Below are 10,081 nucleotides of genomic sequence, written 5' to 3'. Positions count from 1 at the left end.
TCATGCCGATTTTGTATTCCGCTGCATTTTCGGTAGTATCTAGCTCTGATTGACTCACACGACTGTCAATAACGGTCCTACACAGGCCCCCACCTTGCTTGCCCAACATGCTCCTATCATCACCCGGTGGGTCTCGCCTGTCGTTTCTGCGCCCACTGCAATATGTACGGCCACTTCACTGCCAACTGCTGTACTGGTCCCCGTCAAGCGCCAGCTCAAGCCACTGCTCATCAAGCTCTGCTCCCAGCCCCACAAGGCCAACAAGCGGCTCAGGCACCCGTGATCAACGCCCGAGTCTGCTTCGCATGTGGTGATCCTAACCACTTTGCGAACATTTGCCCGAACAGGGTTGTGAAACAAGAGCCCCAGCAGCAGCAGCCTCAGCCGCAGCAGCAGCAGCAACAAGCCGCACGTGCCAGAACTTTCAACATCAATGTGCGCCAAGCCCAGGCTGACAACAACGTGGTCAATGGTACATGCCTTGTGAATGGTATTTATGCTTCATGTTTGTTTGATACTGGAGCCGATAACTGCTTTGTATCATATGAATTCGAGAAGCTCCTTAGTCGTAAGCGCTCCCATCTCCCCCTCGACGTTCGATGTTGAAGTCGCCACCAGAAGGACTGTCAGCGTTAATACTGTTCTTCGTGATTGTACTCTTGAGCTCAACAATCACATCTTCCCAATCGACCTTATTCCAATGCAACTCGGAAGTTTCGACGTCATATTAGGCATGGACTTTCTTCGCAAAAACCATGCTGAAGTTGTGTGCTTCGATAAGATGATTCGATTTTCGCTCACGAATGGTGATTTATTGTGTGTCTATGGTGAAACCGCTTCAAAAGGTCTCAAACCCATGACATGTGTCCAAGCTAGCAAGTATCTCTGCAAGGAATACAGAGCTTTCTTGGCTAATATTTTAGTAGCGGAGAAGGAAAAGAAAAGGAAGACCGAAGTAAAAGACGTCCCTGTGGTCTGTGAATTTCCTCAGGTGTTCCCTGATGACCTTCCTGGATTACCGCCAAGTCGTGATATCAACTTTCGTATCGACCTCATTCCTGGAGCCAACCCTGTTGCCAAAGCTCCTTACCGACTCGCACCGTCCGAAATGCGTGAACTCTTGAATCAGCTCCAGGAATTACTTGAGAAAGGCTTCATTCGCCCGAGCACCTCTCCTTGGGGCGCGCCAGTCCTTTTCGTCAAAAAGAAGGATGGGTCGTTCAGGATGTGCATCGACTATCGGGAATTGAATAAGCTAACCATCAAGAACCGCTATCCCCTACCCCGAATTGACGATTTGTTTTATCAGCTACAAGGTGCTACGTGTTTCTCGAAGATCGATCTATGCTCAAGCTACCATCAGTTACGCATTCAGGAGGAGGATATACCCAAAACCGCTTTTCGCACTCGTTACGGCCACTATGAGTTCGTTGTTATGCCTTTTGGTTTAACCAACGCACCCGCGGTTTTTATGGATCTGATGAATCGCGTGTGTAAACCATATCTCGACCGTTTCGTCATCGTGTTCATCGATGATGTCTTGATCTATTCCAAATCGAAAGTCGAACACGCGCAACATCTACGTTTGGTTCTCGAGCTACTCCAGGGGAATCAACTCTATGCCAAGTTCTCCAAGTGTGAATTCTGGCTAAAGGAGGTTCAGTTTCTGGGTCACATTGTCAATAGTCAAGGTATTCATGTTGACCCCGTGAAGATTGAAGCAGTCAAGAGTTGGATTACGCCGAAGAACCCGTCTGAAGTCCGTTCTTTTCTAGGACTAGTGGGCTATTATCGACGATTTATCGAAGAATTCTCAAATCTACACCAACGATATCACTTTTTGCCAATACGGGAAGACTACAAGGTAGAACAATTAGCCCGAATCTACACCAACGAGATCATTTGTAATCATGGGACGCCTCGCGACATCATCTCTGACCGTGATACTCGGTTTACCTCGCGACTGTGGGAAACATTTCAAGCGGCTCTTGGTACTACGCTTAATCTGAGTACCACATTCCATCCTCAAACCGACGGCCAGAATGAAAGAACGATCCGTACTCTTGAAGACATGCTCCGTTCGTGTGTCATAGACTTCGGTGGTAATTGGGACACATACCTGCCGTTAGTCAAATTCTCGTATAATAACAGTTATCATTCCAGCATTCAGATGGCACCATTCGAGGCCTTATACGGAAGAAGATGTCGATCGCCTATTGTGTGGCATGAAATCGGTCACTCGCAATTAACCGGTCCTAAGATATTGCAAGAAACGACTGACAAAGTCCTCCAAATTCGAGACAACTTGTTGAAATCTCGAAGCCGACATAAAAGTTACGCCGATAGACGACGCAAGCCCCTTGAATTTGACGTTGGCGACAACGTACTCCTAAAGGTATCACCTTGGAAGGGTGTGGTCCGATTCGACAAGAAAGGGAAACTAGCGCCTCGATATGTTGGACCTTTTAAGATTCTGGAAAGGATCGGAAAAGTCGCCTACAGACTCGAGCTACCGGAGGAACTTAGTAATGTCCACCCGACTTTCCATGTGTCTAACCTCCGAAAGTTGTAACGCCCCAAAAACGACAACACAATAAAATAAGTAAGGATAAATAATAGACTTAACATAATTAAGGGTTTATGGTAGATGGTAGTTAAATGTGGTTTTAAGATCAAGAGTTGTAATTAGCAACTAAGTGTAGGGGGTAAAGTGCAAAATGATTAAACTTAAATTACTAAAAACAAATTAAACCCCAAAAACACAGTGAATGTGTCTGGGGAACGATCGACCAAGAACAGGAAAGAAGGGGGAAACCCTAAACTCAAGAAATCAAGCAATTGAAGCCTAAATCACAAGATAATCCAGTGCATGAGCCCTCTTTTTCGAAAATCTAACCCTAGTTAGTGAAGTGGTGAGTTTAATTTTCTGAAATTATGATTTGTAGAAAGAGGGGTTCAACCCAATCTCGATTTCTTGTATTAAATATGGGAAATCTGAGTTAGAATTGCTTTCTAGAACAAGAATCATGTTGATTTTAGGTTGTATGAAAGGTTGTAGTGAAAACCCACTTTGTGAAATTTTGTTATGATTAGGAAGATCATAATGATTATGATTTCATGTTATCTTGATATATGATCTTGTTTGAAATACTTGAATGTTAGATAAATTGATGTAGAATAAAGAATTGCAAGAACTAGGTTGGTTAGTAATGACATACAAGATGAATTGGTAAAGTATGCTTTGAATATTTGTACATTATGCTTTATTAATGTAACGCACACTAAGTGTTTGATGAAATGCTTGAAAGAACAATTATGTGTAATTTGGAAAAATAATGAAATGAAATTTGGGGTACTAAAGGAATGAATGGATGTATTGATATAGGCGTAAAAGAATAAGGTTCAAGTACTAAGAAACCGGAAGGCTCACAAGATCGAGGTATGTTCCGTTGCATACAAAACCTTATTTAAATTTTGTTTATATTATGAAAAACAACCATTGTTACAATGATTATGGTGATTAGTAAGTAGATAACAAATCCCTTGCGGATTTGGTTATGCTAACGAAGGTTACATTAAGCTATGCAAGTCGACCGGTGGGAGTCGAACCAGGTCGAGTAAGAATATGGTACCATCCGTTTAGAACGGGTGGTCATTATTGCAATAAATAATGTATGAAGTTCAATCCGTTATACGGATAGAACGAAAGATTTATGTTGTAAGCTATTAACCTGATGTTACCGGTTCGTAAGAGGTATGCTTGAATCTCATTATGAGAGTATATGCCATACCCATTTAATTGGGTAACCGAATGCGTAAGAGTAATGAAAGTATATAAAGGAATGAAATTAAAAAGTTGGTGTTGTAAGTGAAATAAGTATTATGACTAACTTTCTAAAGCTTGTTGCTAAATGTAGGTAAATCCTCGACTTAGGCGACTCGGCGAATTGGAGCGAGCACGTGATCAAAATATGTCTTACCAAGCACTTCCGCTAGTTTATGTTAATGTTTTGGGTCAAAATACTTTTGTACAATTTGTTGGTAAACACACCTTTTAGTGTTTGATGTTTTGGATTTAGTAGTATCTTGTAGAATGGTATTGTCTTGATTGTGGTTAAAACAGGTGTATACTCGTTTTACGGACGGGTCATGCCCAAATTTTGTATAAGTATGTATTAAAGTTGTTATTTTGAAGTCTTTAAATTACTCTTGTAAGTTATTTTATAAAGACGGAAAAGAGGTCCTTTCAAGTTGGTATCAGAGCCTAGGTTTGAGAGATTCGAGCAAGAGTAATAGTGCTTGAACTCAAACCAATGGCTCATGCAAAAATGTGCTCGCTCCGAGATCGCCTATGAGGTAAAAATTTTAAATATTCGTTTAATATGAGTATGTATAGCGTGTTACGGTATAAGTTTTAAGAGTCAAGTAGGCTATGGGTGATAAGGAGGGTAAAATAAGAAGTCCCGGAACCCGTGTAGCTGAAAATGGACCCTGGAAATAGTCGGAACACTTCAAAATGGCTTTTCAGCGTTTCAGCAAAGGAAGGGCCGTCGCCGACAGGCAATGATGCCGTCGCCGACGCCCCCATGCTTGCCGACGGCCTATTTTCCTGTCTACGGACTTTTGTGCGCGACGCACGTTTACAGAGCCCGTCGCCGACAGGGTGTGAAGCCGTCGCCGACGGCCAGCAGAAATCAAATCCGCTGAAACTTTTTGTTTTGTCTTGTTTTCATATTTTGAGTTTCTAAATTGTTCAAAGCCTAACGAATGCTCATGTAAGGTCTATTTAGGGGCTAGTACAATATATGTAACCACGATTAAGTGGATAAGATAGACGGAATTATGAAAATTTGAAAGTAACGTGTCGAATGACACGAACGAATGACGAAAGTTTAAAAAGGGGAGTAAAGCTGAAAATGTAAAATATGCGAACGAAGTAAATACGGACTAATGAACCACATTGTATTGAAAGCTTATGATTCGTATTAAACGTAAACATGACAATGTGTAGGTGGCTAATGCAAGAAACATTAATGAGGATGATGACACGGCTCGTCAAGAAGCATTTAACAGTAGGTTCACGGAGGTGGCGGAAGGGGTTATGCAAGCTAATCTTCCACGATTAGCTCAAGAAGTAGAAAGTCGAGTGTTGGGAGTCGTGGATGCCATGATGACTAGCAAAGTTGAAGAGTTGAAAGAACTGATTGAGGTATCTAAAAGTAAAGGCAAAGAACGACGGTGCACGTATAAAGACTTCATGGCGTGCAATCCCGCAACGTATGATGGTAAAACCGACCTGATCACATGCCAAAGATGGATTTCAAATATAGAAGCAGTATTTATACAAAGCCGATGTGATAAGGAAGATCAGGTGATGTTCGCTACTGGCCAACTCACTCTCCAAGCGAAAGATTGGTGGGATGCGCATAGCAAGGAGATAGGGGAGGATAGACTCCAAATGATGACTTGCCAAGAATTTAAGGAGCCCTTTATGAGATACCTTTGCCCTCAATCGGCTATTGACAAGATTCAGGAGGATTTCTTGCGCCTCCGACAGAAAAACGAGTCAATAAATGAAATATCAAATACTTTCATGGATAAGATGAAGTTCTGTGGGGATTTCGTGAAGACTGAAAGAATGAAGATCAATCGTCTTTATGGGGTATTAAAGGCGGAATTTAGGGAGTTCATCACTCCCTCGAAATGTGAGACCCTTGATGAGCTTATCAATCTGGCACGGGATAGAGAAATTGAAATTAAGAGGCAAGAAGAACATGGTGAAAAGAGACCAAGTGAAAAAGGTGCAAGTTCGAGTCCGTCTAAAAAGGGGAAGTATCAAGAGCAAGGAAGGAAAGATAAGTCGAAGGGTGGTATTACGCCTTGCAAGACCTGTGGAAAACTTCATACTGGAGAATGTTTGTTAGGCAAGAAGGGGTGCTACAAATGTGGTAAGGAGTGACATTCGTCTTATCAATGTTCAAATAATCCGAAGACTTGCTTCAACTATTTTGAAAAGGGGCACATCAAATCGGAATGCCCAAAACTTCAGCAAGAGTCGAAAAAGGAAGATAAGAAACAAGAAGGTTCTAAGGCTAAAGAGAGGATGTTCCAAATCACATCCGAAGAAGCCAAGTGCCATCCGAATGTGGTCTCAGGTATTTTTCTATTAAACTCCATACCGGTTTATGTTTTGTTTGATACCAGAGCCACTATGTCGTTTATTTCGAATGAAATCGTACAACATCCTTCATTTAAGATTGAACGAATGCGGATGCCCCTAGAAGTAGAAATAGCTGATAGTAAGATCTATATGTTACACAAGATTTGTAGAAATTGCAAATTCACTATAGAAGATGAGGAATTCGATATTGACCTCATACCTATGGTTTGGGGGGAATTTAAAATGATAGTGGGGATGGATTGGTTGGCACGACACCGTGTAGAAATTAATTGTGAAAATAAGATAATGTTTGTTCAAGCTCCAGGTGGAAGGCATTTGAGTATTCAAGGGGAGAGAAACATGGAAACCAAATTGTGCACCCTTGTTCAAGCCTTTAAATACGTATCTAATGGGAGTAGAGCATACCTAGCTTATGTAGTAGATGCTCGACAAACCCTCCCGAAGCTCGAAGATGTTGAGGTCGTGAATGAATTTCCGGATGTATTTCCGGAGGAATTGCCGGGACTCCCTCCCGAACGGGAAATAGAGTTTCACATTGACTTGAATCCGGGTGCGAAGCCGGTTGCGAAGGCTCCCTACAGACTGGCTCCCACCGAGATGCGGGAGTTAATGACACAACTCCAAGATTTGCTAGATAAGGGCTTTATACGCCCGAGTGTGTCGCCTTGGGGAGCGCCTGTTCTATTCGTTAAGAAGAAAGATGGGTCGATGCGCATGTGTATCGATTATAGAGAATTAAATAAGTTAACCGTGAAGAACCGCTACCCTTTACCTAGAATTGACGATCTTTTTGATCAATTACAAGGGGCGCGTTGGTTCTCTAAGATTGACTTACGTTCGGGATATCATCAAGTCAGAGTGCGAAGGGAAGATGTTGCAAAGACCGCGTTCAGGACCCGATACGGACATTACGAGTTCTTAGTTATGTCCTTTGGGTTAAAAAATGCTCCAGCAGCGTTTATGGATCTTATGAACCAGGTATGCCGACCTATGTCAGATAAGTCTGTGATTGTATTCATAGACGATATCCTAGTTTATTCGCGAAGTAAAGCTGAACATGCGAGGCATTTGCGAGAAGTACTTGAAATTCTCCGTAAAGAAAAATTTTATGCGAAATTCTCAAAGTGTGCCTTTTGGCTCAGAGAGGTGCAGTTTCTGGGTCATGTAATCAATTCGGAAGGTGTTCTGGTAGATCTGTCAAAGATTGATGCTGTAATGAAATGGGTTTCCCAGAAAAATCCAACTGAAATAAGAAGTTTTCTAGGCCTCGCGGGGTATTACAGAAGGTTCATACAGGATTTCTCGAAGATAGCCTTACCCTTAACAAAATTAACGAGAAAGAAAGAAAAGTTTGTGTGGGGTAAAGAACAGGAGGAGGCCTTTCGAATGTTAAAGGAGAAACTGTCGAGTCCTCCGGTCTTGACATTGCCATACGGGACTGAAGATCTGGTTGTTTATTCAGACGCTTCACAGCAGGGTTTAGGTTGCGTTTTGATGCAAAGGGGAAGGGTTATTGTGTATGCTTCCTGACAATTAAAGTCCCATGAGGTAAACTACCCAACACACGATTTGGAGCTAGCAGCAGTAGTGTTCGCCTTAAAGATCTGGAGACACTACCTATATGGTACGAGATGTACAATTTACTCGGATCATAAAAGCCTCAAATATTTCTTTGAACAAAAAGACTTGAATATGAGGCAACGAAGATGGTTAGAACTGATTAAAGATTATGATTGCGACATCCTTTACCACCCGGGAAAAGCGAACGTGGTGGCGGATGCACTAAGCCGAAAGGAGTCTCCACCTTCGATTCGAGTGAGATCCATGAAGATGATAGTTACACCGCTTTTGTTTGATATGATACGAGATTCCCAAATAAAGTCACTTGGAGCGGAAGATTTAAAGAAAGAAAGATTAAAATGTGTGGTCGATAAGCTAGAAGAAAATTCGACCGGACTCAAGACGAGATTCGGCCGAATTTGGATACCTCGTTTCTGTGAAGTCAAGACTGCGTTACTTGAAGAAGCTCACAAGTCACGATATTCGGTCGACCCCGGGGCTACAAAGATGTATCGGGACTTGAAGGCCAATTATTGGTGGCCGGGCATGAAGCGATATTGTTAAGTATGTCGCGAAATGCTTGACATGCTCCCAAGTCAAAGCAGAACATCAAAAGCCATACGGAGAATTACAACCTTTGGAAATACCGATATGGAAATGGGAGGAACTAACAATGGATTTGGTAACCAAGCTTCCTAAAACGAAAAAGGGGCATGATACAATATGGGTAATCGTGGACCGACTCACAAAAAGCATTCATTTTCTACCCATCAAAGAAGCTTACTCTTCCGAGAGAATGGCAGAAGTTTATATGAACGAGATCGTATCTCGACACGGGGTGCGCGTGTCAATAGTCTCGGACCGTGACACTAGATTTACTTCTCGCTACTGGCAAGAGTTTCATGAGAGTGTGGGCACGAAGTTACACATAAGCACTGCCTACCACCCTCAGACTGACGGCCAGTCAGAAAGAACCATTCAAACGCTTGTCGATATGTTAAGAGCGTGTGCCTTTGACTTTGGGGGAAGTTGGGATGACCATTTACCACTAGTGGAATTCTCTTATAATAACAGCTACCATAGTGGTATTCAAATGGCTCCTTATGAATTACTGTACGGGAGGAAATGTAGAACTCCCGTTTGCTGGGGAGAAGTAGGGCAAAGGGAGCTTGCGCCAAGTGATTTAATAGCAGTAACAAATGAAAAGGTTGAATTGATTAGAGCTTGATTGAAAGCAGCCCAGGATCGGCAAAAAGCTTATGCGGACAAGAGAAGGCGTCCTATCGAGTTTCAAGTTGGGGATTATGTTCTATTGAAAGTGTCGCCATGGAAGGGTATAATCCGTTTTCGCAAGCGGGGCAAGCTAGGTCCTCGTTATATTGGACCATTTAAAATCTTGGCTCGAGTTGGAAGGGTTGCATATCGATTAGAGTTATCGTCTACACTAGATGGATACATAATACTTTCCACGTATCACAATTAAGAAAGTGTCTTGCAAATGAAACAGCATTAGTACCTCTCGATGATATCGAGTTGGACGAGGGGTTAAACTATGTCGAAAAGCCAATAGACATTAAAGACGTTAAGGTGAAGAATCTTCGCAATAAATCTGTGAGACAAGTATTGGTTCACTGGCAACACCGAAAGGGGTCAGAACTTACATGGGAAGCAGAAGATGAAATGAGGAAACACTATCCTTTCCTTTTCGGTATGTAAATCTTGAATTTGTTATGTGTCTGGGTTTCGGGGACGAAACCTCTTTTAAGGGGGGTAGACTTGTAACGCCCCAAAAACGATAACACAATAAAATAAGTAAGGATAAATAATAGACTTAACATAATTAAGAGTTTATGGTAAGATGGTAGTTAAATGTGGTTTTAAGATTAAGAGTTGTAATTAGCAACTAAGTGTAGGGGGTAAAGTGCAAAATGATTAAACTTAAATTACTAAAAACAAATTAAACCCCAAAAACACAGTGAATGTGTCTGGGGAACGATCGACCAAGAACAGGCAAGAAGGGGGAAACCCTAAACTCAAGAAATCAAGCAATTGAAGCCTAAATCACGAGATAATCCAGTGCATGAGCCCTCTTTTTCGAAAATCTAACCCTAGTTAGTGAAGTGGTGAGTTTAATTTTCTGATATTATGATTTGTAGAAAGAGGGGTTCAACCCAATCTCGATTTCTTGTATCAAATATGGGAAATCTGAGTTAGAATTGCTTTCTAGAACAAGAATCATGTTGATTTTAGGTTGTATGAAAGGTTGTAGTGAAAACCCACTTTGTGAAATTTTGTTATGATTAGGAAGATCATAATGATTATGATTTCATGTTATCTTGA

This window comes from Helianthus annuus, chromosome 8, assembly GCF_002127325.2.
Source record: "Helianthus annuus cultivar XRQ/B chromosome 8, HanXRQr2.0-SUNRISE, whole genome shotgun sequence".
NCBI classification, from domain to species: Eukaryota; Viridiplantae; Streptophyta; class Magnoliopsida; order Asterales; family Asteraceae; genus Helianthus; species Helianthus annuus.
The sequence above is the reverse complement of the archived record's forward strand: the minus strand, read 5'-3'. Positions refer to the sequence as shown.